Here is a 14,520-nt window from a genome sequence, read left to right on the forward strand (position 1 = left end):
CACCTCTGTTAAAAATTGCTCTTTGCCATACACTTTGTATGCTAGAACTAATTTAATTTAATAGAAGACTCTACTACTAAACAAATTTACAGAATACTCATTGAAAAGAAAATATGCATTGTTCTCAAAAGTGTGATGAACCATCTATCCAAGTTTGAGTACTTCATTAAACTGATTCTCTTACTAGCATTTCTGTTCTGCACTATGTGTATAGCTCTACCCTCAAGAAGTGCAAGTAAATGGTACAGATTTTGGAAAGGACGGGCTGCCTCAAACAATTCTTTCAAGCTCATAGCAAACCAATCTAGATATTTTGAGGCAAGAATGGAGTAAGAGTGCTAGAGCACTGGAGGGCCTTACTGAAAAAGTAGATTATTTTTAAAATGCAGATGGAAACTGAAAGTATTGATATCACTCCTGATGATAATAACATGACAACCTTTCCTGCCATGTGTCCACATTGAATTTACTGCCTGACAGTGTGCCATGAAATCCAGTTGGTTGTTTTCAAGTTTCCCATGGATTTTTTGGTAAAGTTTCATCTACTAAAAGTCTCATTAGGGAAATAACTGTTGCAATGATCAGAAACCCACAGGTCTCGGGACAGGGCAACCATGGGTGTGTATACAGATTGGGGAACGAGAGGCTGGAAAGCAGCCCTTGGAAAGGGGGTCCTGGTCAATGGAAAGTTGAAGCTGAGCCAGCAGTGCCCTGGAGCCAGCCCCATGTCCTAGGGCCATCAGGCCCAGCATCACAGCCGGGCAGGGGAGGGGATTGTCCCCTCTGCTCTGAGTTGGGGCAGCCTCACCTCCAGTGCTGGGGGCAGTTTTGGGTCCCACCATGTAAGAAGGATATAAACCTGTGAGAGAGCTTCCAGGGGAGGGTAATAAAGATGGTGAAGGGCCTTGAGGGGAAGCCGTACGAGGAGTGGCTGAGGTCACTTGGGCTGTTCAGCCTGGAGGGGACGGAGGGGAGTTTTGTCACAAGGAGATGTGCCAGGAAAGGAATTGGTCTCTTCTCTGTGGTGACCAGTGACAAGAATTGAGGAAATGGCCTGAAGCTGGGTCAGGAGAGGTTTAGGTTGGATATCAGGAAAAGGTTCTTCCCCAGAGGATGATTGGACACTGGAACAGGCTCCCCAGGGAAGTGGTCACAGCACCAAGCCTGACAGAGCTCAGGAAGTGTTTGGACAACACTCTCAGGCACATAGTGTGATTCTTGTAATGCCCTTTGCAGGGACAGGAGTTGGTCTTTGATGATCCTTGTGAGTCCCTTCCAATTCAGGGAATGAATAATTCTGTGAAGTCTTTGCATACTGTTGTAACCTCATAGGATAATCTACCATATAATTTCATCATGATGGTGCTTTAATAATCATTAATATAGCTCTAATACTTTACATGGTCTATACCATGTTATACATTGGTATTTAAAACTTGTAAAGTGCTTTAAAATTCCCCAAAGGAAGGAACTAAAGAAAAATTTTAATTATTCTCTTCTAGAAGTATAAAGAAGTAAGGCTATCCTTGAGTCTGCAGTACAGTAGGATACGTGATCAGTGCATGCAACCCACAGAGTAGGGAATAGTATTGACTCACTTCTGAGAGCTGAAGTGGTGCTTAGCACCTGAAGCTTATGGTCAGGAGTTAAAACAACAAACAAAAAATATACCAACATAAAGCTAGTCCTTTACATTCAAACTTTTGTTCCCAAGACAATAAAAAATCAGAACTTGATCTCTTGAAGGTATTGAGTTTATAAAAGTATCCACTGATTGTAGAAGGGACCTACAGAAAGCTCAGCAATTTTGAGACAGCCGAGCAGGTTAATAGTCAAATAAGAATGTGGGTACCTATTTACTCTAATTTCTGAAAATCTCAAGCTAGATTTGTCTAAGTACAAAATAATCTGATTATTTAGATTCTAGCTGAGTAGAATTCCACTTTATGCATATCATTTAGTCAGTTGAAACATTACCAGGTGCCACAACTGAACTAATGACATTAATTTATTGCAGTAAGTTGTACCCTATTCCCATGTTATAATTGCTTTCTGTAGCCTTCCTAAAAGCACACCATAGTCTCTTCACAGCAGAAACTAATTTCTTAATGGGAACTGTAAAAATACTTTAAGTGCTGCAGAAATAACAAAATAACATTAATTCTTTTCCCAATTAGTTGCAATAATGTAGAAATGCCCTAGCCAACAGCAAATCAATACCTGTGAGAAATATTAGCAATTAAACCCGTCCTATTCAGCTTGACAATTCCAGGTCTCAGAGGCTACATAACCAGGGTTATGCAACTTCTTTTGCCATATAACATTGCCATCCAAGCTGATGGGTGCTTGATTCGTAAGCCTTTTTGTAAAAAGACAAGACTAAATAAAGTTGTATGCAACTTGCTATGTTCTGATCAATTCCCTCAGTACTGCTTTCTGTAAAATATCTTTTAACTTCTTAAGCAGTGACCAGTTTGGCCCTTTTGCGAAAGAAGTAGATATATCTCCACAAGCCCTGCTACAAACTTAACTCTCTAACTAAGATACTCATTCATTTTTCTACCTGGTCCTTCCCAGATTTTAAGTCAGGATGGACTGCTAGACTTTCCCTTAATTGCACACTACTGTTCTTTTCTTGCAGTTCTATCTTTCCAGCTTTCTCCACCCATTATATGTTCCAATATGACACAGGTTTTACTTATGTATTATGGAAAGTAATAGAGGCCCAGATGCCTCATGCAGGAAAATACATAAATAAATAGTGTATTTGAGATGGGTACAACTGTTTCACCTGCAGGAGCTGGTGTGTGGAATCTGTGCCATCCACTCTTCTGAGCTGGAAAGCAGTGAATGAGTTAAAATGAACAATTAATGATTTTACACAGAAACCACCAGGAATGCATATTCCTACTGGTCTGTCTTTTTGGCTACATTTGCCTTTTGAGAATACCAGTGGTGAAAATTGTTTAGAACTCCGACACAGTGAACAATAAAACTGCTCTAAACTGCTAAACTAAACTGCTAAAAAGTCAGTGTGTAGAACATGTTACAACTGCAGCAAGAAAAAGCTGTGCAGCTCAGCAAAACAGAAACTTAGGAGGGTTCCAGAACTGAGATCTAGTAGATGTTTGGAATATAAAGGAAGTTCAATCCTTGAGAAAACAGACAACTCCAAAGATCAAGGGGCTGATTCTTCATAGCTATCCCTCTTCAGAAAGGGAAACACTGACCTTTCTGATAAAGACTTTGCATTAGCATCCCACTGCCACAAAAATCCTCCCAAAAGATGAAGTGAGATTCAGAGATTCATATTTAGAAAAATAAATACAGTAGAAAAGCTTTCATTGCTTACAGATTTACAGAAAACAAAAAACTAAAACAAAACAAAAAAACAAACCAAAACAAAAAACCTCCAGCAAATAAATCCAACACTATTTTTCATGTATATGCCATCCAGCTTGCTTTTCCTCCCTCTCTGTCCCTAAAGAACAAAAACCTATTCTACAATGCCTTCTGAAGGCTGTCTGCCTGCTATCCTCACTGCCCACCTACCGTAGGGAGCAGCTCCTCCCACCTGCACATAAAAGCCAAGTGCATGCTACCAGCAGCAGATCAGAGCACTTTCTCAGTCCTCCGCTGTTTTGAGCCAGTGATCTTCTCTCCTTGGATCTTGTGTACTCAAGGTAAGATTACTGCTACTTTAGGTTTTTGTTCTAACCAGCTATTGTGAGGGAGTCTTAATGTGAACTAAGCACTGCCTCGCTGGGTGGTGCTGGCTCCCCCCTGCCTTTTTTTTTTTTTTTTTTTTTTCAGATGTAGTGTCATCTGACATTTAAATTAGTAACAGTCTGTTGTTTTAGCAGAGAAATAAAAACAGATCTTGCTGGGAAACACTGTGGCTGGGAAAAGGTCTTCTCTTCCTTTCTGATGGATTTTGAAGAGACTAGTGTACCCCAACCGATTTTAATGATTTATTATCCCTCTTAATAGCCTCCTTTTCAGTTCAGTCAAGTTATGAAAAAAAAAATTCACTGTAAAGCTTCCTTAAATTCTGTTTGAGGAAAAAAATGCTTAGCATCAATTTAAGGAAGGAACTGGATTTTATTACTAATGCCATTTACTAGCCAGATTGAGGCAATCTTGGGACTGAAGTGCATCTTCACAGGTTTCATTGCCTTTAAAAAAGGTGTAATGGAACTTAAGCCCTCACAGAAGCACAGTAATAAGACCGATGGAATTCATTATTTTGTACCAAATATACTTAAAGTATATATTTTACAAGCAAAGTTCTGTTTCTTGGAAGAATAGACCTTGTGTCTCTGAAACTTTTGGATCAGCTTGTTTATATTTTTCTGCAGTTTTCCTAGACAGGCATTTCTAGCATTATGGGGAGGAATAGTTAAGAAGCCTCAGACACAGCTACTGAACAGTTAAAACATTTAAAAGTGGTTTCAAAACTATATTTGCATTCCCATCCATGCATCTGTCCATCCTCGCAGAGATTTCACATTGTGTGAGTCAGTGCACTTTTAACACACAGTCACCTGTTTAAAGAAATTCCATCACAGAAATCTTAATCCTACAATACCTCTCTCCAGTGCTCAGAGAGGAGGGAAAGCATGAGTTACCAGAAGCAGCAGTTAACACTGTCTGTAAATACAAAATACAATCTTCAGTTAAATAGTGTTATTTTCTTCTTAATGTCTAATTCTCTTTCTAAACTGAGTATTTTTTGGTCTTTCACAAATAGAAAATCTTTTCTAGGTAAGAATTATGTCCATATATAAATGTAATCACATTAACTGCAATATTTTAAGCTATAGCATGTATAACAGTAGAACTCTGCTCGAAGTACCCTTTTCTGATACTGTAGCTAAGATTTTTTCTTATTTTATATGCTATCTATTCTAACTGGTGGAAAAAGAAAAACACTGCCTTCAGCTATTTGCCTGCAAGACTACATAAGTATCTTTAAAAAAACTCAAACAACAAAAATCCAAAACCCAAATAAATTGAACTATTCAAAAACCAAAGTACAGTGCTTTCTATAGCAAATTTCCAGTAAAACTATTTTTGCATCCAGGTAATTAATATAAATTGCCCATAGAAGACAGGAAGAGAACCCAATGGTTTTCCTCATAACTGGCATTAACTCTGAGCTACAAAATTTTATTTCTTAGTTAGCATGTGATTTTTACAGCAAACCTCCCCATTCCAATAACATCCCTGTTGTAAAACAGAGATATATGATTTTAAGTTCAATGCATACAGAATTTAGGTCTACAGTGTGGGCAGTAAGGCCTCATTATTTTACTCTATCAGATAAATCAAATTTTTAAATTGAGAAAATTTCATGAAATAAATGTATTTGTCACAGGAAATGTATATGTAGCAAAATACCTTTTATTAAAGCCTGCTGTGAAATGTAATGTTTTGGCATTTGAAAAATGGATTGCAGGACATATTAAGAAAACTTTACTCAAATGAATGCATCTAATTTAGATCAGAATCTCCTCTGAGCAGTTTCTCTCAGGCTGAGTAGATAATTCATCTTAGCATCACTTTGCAGCAAGTGATGAAGGGAAACTGCACACCCACCAGGTCTCCAAAAGAACCCAGATGTCTAGGAATGCATTTACTGACCTCTGTGCTCATCTGAAACTCCGTTTTACAAGATCAAAGCACACTGATAATAAGATAAAAATACTAATTAAAGTAATGCTACAACCTGAATTAAGGAAAAAAAAAAAAAAGGCAATCACTGGGAGAGCAAGGAATTCTGATTTTTTGAGTAATGATCATAACATTTGAAAAATAATAAAGGCAAAGAGACTATCTTAATTTTTTCAGCCAAAGACCAGTTAAGTGTTAAGCAGGGATGCTAACCCACTTCTCCTGGCAGTTATGCTTAAGTTTTTAAAGTGTTTATTTAGGGCAGTAATATCTACTTAAGCCACTAGTGTAACTCCCAGTGCTGTCTAAAGTGCTAGACTAGATACATAAAAACAGAGGATAAACATATCACTGTCTGCTTATCTATGCATAATTCTGCCACTACCACTGCTTGGGAGAAATTCTTACCTTCAGGAATTTATTTTCACACCTCTCTGTAGGGAGAGATTATGTTTTCCTCTGTCCCTGCTGTCACTAAATATATAAAATATTTTACTCATGGTCACAGTGAAAATTCATGGTAGAATGTCAGATTTAGCTCCTCTGGTTTCCAGGCCAGCACTAATCCCACACTTCATTTTGTATTTAGCCTTTTAAAGTCGACTCCTTTGTAGCTTCTCTGTCTTTGCGTGAGTCTTTAGGACTAAACAGCAGGGAGAGTTCCAGTGACAAATCTTGAGAGAGGTAATTTACTCCTAACACTTTCAAACTTCCTGTGAAATCCTTTACAAACCCATTAAAAGTATTTACAAGTAAATCATTCATGGAGGGTGTAAATAAACAATTAAACAAATAGCAAATGCTCATCTCTTTCTTGCACTCTGTGGTTAAAGGAGACCAGCCCAGTCTTGGCAGGCTGAGGAAGCAGAGGTCCACTGCCATGGCCCAGAAATGATGGGCAGCATCCGACTGTAAGAACTCAGTCTTGGTAATTCAGGAGCAGTAAAGAACTCAAAGAAAAGTTCATAGGGCTTAAGCAAAATTATTGAATTATCTTGTAGGGGACATAAAGAATAATCTTCCTTTCTTTTCTACATTCACTACCATATGCCCCTTCTATAAATATATAGGATATAATTTCATACCCATTAAAACAAACAAACAAGCAAGCAAACAAGCAAACAAAAATCAAAGCCCCAACCACCAGCTTTGTCCTATCCCCCTAGTTTTTATCCCTTAAGTTAATTTATTAGGGTACAGATTAATATTTGCTCCTGCAGCCTTGCAAATACTGCATTTTAAAAAAAACTCAAAACCAACAAAACGAAAACCAACCAAACAAAAAACCACACCTCACCCAAGACATTTCGGTGCTCAATTTCCAGTTATTACCCTAGCAATAAGGCATTGTCTCATACTCTTTTAACTTAAAAATTACTACTAAGCATGCATTGTTCATAAAGTAGTGAACATGTGAAAGGTAGCTGGAGGACTAGAAAAGGAACCATTAATGGTCGTCTCACTATCTGCCACAGAAGACAATTTTTATATATCTATGTGTATGTCTGCATGGCAGAATTTTCTGCCCACTTATTCTGTCTCTTGCTATGTAGATCAGGGGAGGTAAGATTTAGTTTTATCTCTTAAGCTTAAATATATCCCTATACTTTCCCTTACTTCTTTTGCCTTCCTGCTATTGTAGGCTGTGGGTTCCTTCCTTCTACAGGGAGATAATTTACACTAACATCATATTTCTAAAAGAGCAATAGTTCAATGGAGGTAATGTAGTGAGGAGCAAGACAAGACAAAAACATTAGAGGTGGTGTGTTCTGCCTGTTAAAAAAAACAGCCAACAGCTGTACTTAACTGTACAAAAATTCTTTATTTTTGCCACTTATCCTTTCTAGAGTTTTGTGTAGCTGTTGTTGCCTTTTCTGTGGCTTTCTCTCTGCAAACAGAAATCCCAGAAAATGTTGTGGGTCTATATATATGTTCAAAAAGATAATAACTCCTGGTTCTCAAGCCTTTCTTTGGGTCTTGAGCAATAACTATGCCTATTCCCTGTAGTCACCAGTAAACATCTATGCTTGCTCTCCCTTCACTCCTGAAATGTTGGATGTGTTTCTCTAATTGTCTTGTATAATGCAGTTAATGTCTCATAATTGCACTGCAGGGAGTTAATACCACTATGAAGTTTTGGGACATCTTTAGGTAATTAAAACTTCATGCAAGTCCATATTTTATAGCAAAAGCAAGACAAGTTTGTCACTTATGAATGGTAGATGAAACTGTTCAGGGGTGACATTACACAGACCCTTTTCAGAAGGGAGTGAGAATCAATGGCCTCTCTTGCTTATAAAAAACACATAAAGCAGCCCTATGAGAATGTTTATCAGTTCCCTCTGCTGGCTACAAAGGCCGGGCCAGATGAGCAGCTGTGTTTGCGGAGGCAAAGGTCTGAGGTTCTATTCCCAGCGCTGTGAGCCTGTGGTGAACTGATGACTGTGCTGTCTGTGCATGTCTGTGGACATCGTTCTTTTTTGGGGTCTCATCAACAACCACACTGAGTTCAACATGAAGGCACCCAAAAATAATATGGACTGCCTGGTAGGTAAGAAACTTTGGATTTGGGAAACACGCTAGCAGCTAAGCCATTTATAATTCTGCACAGCTAGGGCATTCTTCTGTTCTGCATCTTACACACACCTTGCTTTTTCCACGTCTTCAAGACAGATGTGTGTGCGTGCTCATTACACTCATTTTAGAGACATCTGGGCAGTTAGCACAAATATTCTTGGCAATCCTGGAGTGTAACACTTCAAAATGTCAGCTTCTGAGAACTTCACATTCTGGAGAAACCGGTCATACAAGTTATGCAGCCACTTTGAAATAAAGCTGAGATTAAAAAAATGTACTGCAAACTTAAGAAATTTTTTTTTGTTTTAAAAAAATATCCACAGCACTAAAAATCACAAACTCCTGGATCAGCTATGCCAGTTTACTTCAGCTCCTAGGAATCTATCATTGCAGCATATAGGATACATAAAACCTATCCCATTAAAGGGAGAAAAAGGCAAAACTAGCAGCTTGATATAGTAGATATAAAAGGTATATTAAAAGCTAGAACTTTGAAACATCTGCAGCATATGTTTCCTGCTAACTAAGAAAGCAACCATCCTCCTCCACACTGCTGCTTTCTTCACTCTGAAAGTAAGAGGTTGACAGTAGCACACTGTGGATTTGCATAGGGAACTCCAACCAAAGCATTTGACCATTTTTGCAACAGAAAATTCTGGAGAGTAGCAACAACATGTGTATGTAATACATATTTTCTGGAATGGAGATGCTTACTTTGCCTCTCACTTGACATAGTTTTCAAAGAGATAGAATGGATGGTGGCACAGCCCCAGGGACACATAAACCAATCATCAATTCACCACTAAAGAAATCTAGCAGTTAAGTCTCCTTATGCCAGTACATAACTCACCTCTGTTCTGCCCTTCCATTCCTCCCACCATGAGTGGAGTTCCAGTGAAGGCACAGTATCAGAAGAGTCTTTATGTAGCTTGGAGACCAGAAATTCTCTTTCAGCTTGCCTTAAAGAATAGCAGCAACAACAACAACAACAAGAAAAATGGCTCAGATATTTCCTAGTACTCCTTTTTAAATAAAGTAGGTGATCTTAGTTGAACTCTCAGTTGATGGATATTAATGTAAAACACATAGCTGGGACCCTTGTTGGCAAATCTCAGCAAAAAGTCAAGAGGTAGTTGCTTTAGGTCAAAGCTGAGCAGTAAAAGCAGGTGTGTGAGGAAAGTCTATGTTGCCAGCACTGATAGATCTGCCATTTGCAATATAGATGAACAGCAAATGAGAAAAGAGTAGTTAAGGAGATGTATCTCACAAGCACTAGCATTCACACAAAACATATTTTAGAAAATGAAGGGGAAAAAAAAAACCAACATTCAGTCCTTATTTCCTTTTAGTTAGGGGCTTGAATTAAATTTACCATAGTAGCACGTCACATTGTTTGCTGCAGAAAAATGCAAAGCTTAGGCCTTTAGGAATAAGTCTCTTGTGATTTACTGATTCCAAAAATGTCAGTGCTTGTCAAAGTGTTTTTGAAATAAAACCAAAACCATGTTAATAAAATGAACTTTCCAAGACAATGCTGGCCAAAACTGATTCTTAGATTTCTTTTCAGTAATAAACTGCCTCTGTGGTTGCTGAGTTGATAGGGAAAAGGATTTAAAGAATCAAAGCCATGTTCTGGTTAACTCAGGGTAAAAAAAAAAAGAAATAAAAGCCACCACTGAAACAGAACACAAGGCCTACAGTGAATGGACAGACTTTTGCTGAAGGTGGGCAGAGCTCAGCAAAATCCACCTATGCTTTTAAAACTGGCTGCAGTCATTACTAGGCCCTAACTGAAGATATTCCAGGACTGCAACATTCATTGTAGGTATACCTTGTGATATGCTACTGTAGGTTACTGGACAAGCCTCAGTACTTTAATATGTAATCACAGGCTGAATGTTAGTTGAGAAGAGCTACCCTGCCTATTTATTAAGTAGCAAATCCCTAATTGAATTAACAACTGGAAGGCTTCTGTCCCATCTTAGCTTAGCCTTATGGATTAATAGCTCAAAAAATAAGCTGCAGTGAAGGCTGAAGGTGTTCATGATGAGCTGAATTCCTGCTGTGTACACAAGCTGCAGAGCCAGGCAGTGAGAGCTCCAGACTGTTCTGCTGTGTGTTCCTATAGGTGCAGATGCAGCAGCAGTTCCTGCCTTCCATGGGAATAAAGTGGTGCCATAGTTGGACATTCTGTGTCTGTTCCAGGAATTCCTACTCTGCTCCAGTTCAGCCACCTTACCTAAATGTAGGATGTCTGTGCAGTACAGTCCAAGCTCTGCCACTGCAAGGATTTTTTTTTTAGTTTTTTTTTTTTAGTGTTTGGTTTGGTTTGTTTGTTTTGTTTGGGTTTTTTTTTAGTTTTTATGCTTAGGAACTCTGAGAGATTATTATTATCTTTTGGATATCTGAGCATAATTTATTACATCAGGAAACGTGGAAGACATTTCAGGATTGTTCCCTAAGCTTGCATTACTATTCTCAGCTGAAAACACTGTTCATACAGAAAACTGTATGTTTAACATTCAGTCATCATACTTGAGTAAAGAGCAATTTACAGGAGTAAGTTTTTTTTGGTTTTTTTTTTTAATGCAGTGGTATAGAATTAGCAGATGGCTTTTAAACAGTAGTTTAAAGGAAATCTATTCATCTCAGGTATGTTTTGTAATGTCACCTTCATTCCACTTTGATTTTAGATGTTCTTAAGCAACTAGCTGCAAATACTCAGTGTTTAAAAACCAAGCAGTGGTGGTTAATTCTGGCCTATGATTCTTATGGAATATTTCTATTCCACAGTCAGGACAAGATAGCTCTTCAATTCAAATTTCAAGCACAAAAACTGCCTTTCACTGCGTTCAGAATTCCCTTACAATGAATATTTTATTTTTCTAAATACCCTATTTTCAGCATCACATCTCTTACTTCTATGCTAAACACTGTCAAGAGCTCAATACAAAAGGACTGACAAGCAAAATAAATTAAATTTGTGACTGTTCAAAGGCATTTTCTTTGCTACATGTGCTTCGAACTTTTTACTAACTCCTTATCTCATGAAAATAAGTGTTTCAAAAATAAGTAAACAGAAACCTATTATATTTTCAATGCTCCACTTGTCAAGCATGTTTCAAGAGCTTGGATTGTAGCTTGATGGACATTCACAACAAACACACAGCCTTATCCTTCAAAACAATGACCACAGCTGAGACCAAGAGCTGCTCCTGCAATTCCCCCCAAAGCTGAAGGAAACTGAGGAAGTAACATGGCACTTTCTGGGGGCACTCAGCATCACAGACCTCAGCTCAGGGTGCAGCAGCACTTCCTTCCTCGCTTCTCCTTCTCTCCACCAGACATGATGAAGAGAAATATTTTTGCTCTCTCAACTGATTATAAGTTGAGAGGGCTTCAGGAAAACATGAAATGTTGTACTTAGTGTCCAAAACCTATCAAGATAGCAGGAGTGTGTGTCTGTATTCTATGCATTCTGCATTCTTTGTGTCCACTAGCAGTGGGCATCCTTCTTCCCAAGCTTTGTTGACCTCACCCCAGGTCTAAGATGACAGAAGCATGTGAAGGCCTAAACCTTAGCATCAAGGCCTAAACCTTAACCTTAATTCTACCAACAAGCAATTAGTTTTTCTACCCCCTGGCCATTACTTAGAGCTTGCTTGTTAGCTGCTCTCTGTTTTGTTGATTAGGCTTAAAAGTATAAAAAAATCAAACATTAAAGAACATCGTTTCTTAAGAAAATTTTACATATTCCACTCTTTGCAACAAGCGAATTGCATTTAGTGACGATTGAGTTGAAATGGTGTTGCAGTCTGCTCTGAAACAAAACCAAACCACAGGGCATCCTGAGGTCTCCACCCTGCATCATGGCCATTACCTGCCTGTAGCACGGTCCTGAGGAAAGGTGCCATGGCCTGGTGGGGTGGTGACAGCTCACCCTCACCAGGCTGTGGTGACATCTCACCCTCACTGGGCTGTGGTGACAGCTCACCGTCACCAGGCTCTGGTGAGGGCAGGGCCAGCCTAAGCATGGCTGTGGCTTGGGACCCCTGTCAGTCAGGCTGGGCCCCCTCACCCTGGAGCACCTCTCAGTTCCTGTGGTGGTTGTGGTTCCCTCACACTCCAATGTCAGCACCATTTCTGTGCAGGGGCAGTCAGACAACTTATTTACAACCTGCGCCTTCCATTCCCAAAGGAGAGGCAAGGGTTGAGGAGAGCAGAAACTCCCTACAGCCCAGTCAACTAAGAAGCATTTATGGAAACACAATGCATTTGAGGTTTCTTGGGTTTTGGAGATAACAGCCCCAGGGCTTTGCTTCTGCGTGCCAGCCCTTGGTGCCCCTTGGAGAAGGATCTGGGCAGCATTAGCTCACACAGATGCCGACAGTGCTGGAAGGTCAAAAATGAAGGGAGCTGTGCTGCGGGGGCTCCACTCTCAGCTGGAAAGAAAATGTCACATCATGTTAGGGAAGGCTGCTCAGAAAGAGAAGGAAGGCTGCTCCAGCACACAGTACAGGAGGTTCAGGACCTTTCAGATTTCCACATCTGGAGGCAAAACTGAAGTTGCTGAAAGTTAAAAAAAAAACAAAAAAAAGTTTTTGAATCTTAAAATCCATAAACCTAGCTGCAAAAGATACTACTGTATCTAGTATAGGAGTACTGTATCTAGTATAAGAGTAACCAGTCCTGTAGAGCTAAAATTCTAAACCCTCGGAACTCCCCCAAAAAATACCAAACACTTGGCTGGGATGTGAGGAAAGAAAATGATAAAACTACTGTATTGAATAGGCAGAGAGTTCAGAAGGCAAACAGCTGAATTGAACAGCTTCATAATTTCTTTACAATGTATTCTCCTGGTTCTTTATTCAGCACCCCCTAGCATGGTGAAGTCCTGACTCATAATCAAGGGTTTGAGACAAACAAAAAGCAGCAGCTCCTGAACTCCAAACCTTGTAAATTGTACACAGAGAAAAGCTGACTTCTGGACTCCTGCTCCAGTCACTTTAACATAGTCCTGTTTACACAGATGATTGGTATGTCTGGAAAGACACTATGCTACAAATGCTTCACCTCCCTTTCCTGGCCTTCAGAAGCATCCAAGAACCTCACACACAGCAAGTTAATAAATTTATCTTTACAAGCACTCTGGCAACATCACTCTCATTTTAGAGGAAATTGAGGCACAGAGAAAGTTCCTGGTGTAGCATTTCAAGAGATTGCTCCTGGTCAGATTCTCAAGTGTCTTCCCATCATGATGGGAGCTAGATGGAGAGTTTGGTTCCCATCTGGGCACCTCAATGAGAACCAGATTTTCACAAGTAATCAGCACCCAGTAGCTCTCACAGCAACACTTGCAGACAGATTTTCTAAGAAGTTCCTTTGATCATCTGGCCACTGCCTCAGTGGAGGCAGAAAGCTTTTGAAAAATCTGATACCATTTGTGGGTGCTGAGTACTTCTCAAAATTCTTCCTTAAGCGACCTGGCCAAGGATGCAGACTAAAATCTGAGCAGAACCATTTTGCCTAATCCCTGGGCCAGTGATTAAACCACAAGTGTATTCTTCCATCCTCAGCAGGGAAAGAATAGAAACTAGTTGGGGCAGCAATCAAAATGCCAAAGAGCTGCCAGTATCCGTGCCTGCCAAGAATAATGCCCGGATACTTGTGGGCAAACCAGACAGCCACATTTTGGTACTTTCTTGAGAAATAATTATTTCTAGTAGCAGTGCCAGTGTCTGGCAACCTGGTTTATGCTCTTTCCAGATGTACCTCTTTCTTTCTGGGCTAAAACCTTTGTGAACATACCCCCATAACAGGCACACCCTCCCCACTCTTCAGAAAAAACAGCAGCTATCCAAACACTGTCCTGTCTCCATTATTCTTAGAGAGCCAGGCACGCCTGGGCAAGACAACACTATTTTGTGTAGCAATATTAAGAAGCAGTGATCATGTCAGTGAAGATTCTTGTTTTCATTTAATATTTCATTCATTTTTGAACATAAGCAATCACTTAAAAGCAGAGGCAGAAACACATGCTATTCTTGGCCGGACTTTACTTCTGTGGGAAGCAGCAGCCTCCTTAAAGCAGTCTCTGTACACTGTATGATTTAGCTACATTTATGATTGTCCTGAACCTCAAGCAAGGACCTGAGTACCTGAAAGTGTAAATGTGTGCAAAATCTTCAAGCCCCAGCATGGATCCTCTATTGTGGCAAGCACATTTCTCTCTCTCAGGATTTTTCATAGAGGTGAGAGAGAGAGAGAGAG

At 39.5% G+C, this 14,520-nt stretch overlaps 1 protein-coding gene across 1 annotated transcript in view; it reads left to right on the top strand.

The window, feature by feature from the left end:
* Nucleotides 1–3,593: 3,593 nt before the first annotated feature.
* The window catches only part of COL8A1 (collagen type VIII alpha 1 chain), a 107,082-nt gene continuing 96,155 nt past the window's right edge, over nucleotides 3,594–14,520 (top strand). Inside the window, exon 1 of the mRNA XM_077781217.1 lies at nucleotides 3,594–3,683. The gene's annotated coding sequence lies outside the window, so the exon portion shown is untranslated. The remainder of the gene's footprint in view (nucleotides 3,684–14,520) is intronic.

Source organism: Lonchura striata, chromosome 2, assembly GCF_046129695.1.
Source record: "Lonchura striata isolate bLonStr1 chromosome 2, bLonStr1.mat, whole genome shotgun sequence".
NCBI lineage: Eukaryota > Metazoa > Chordata > Aves > Passeriformes > Estrildidae > Lonchura > Lonchura striata.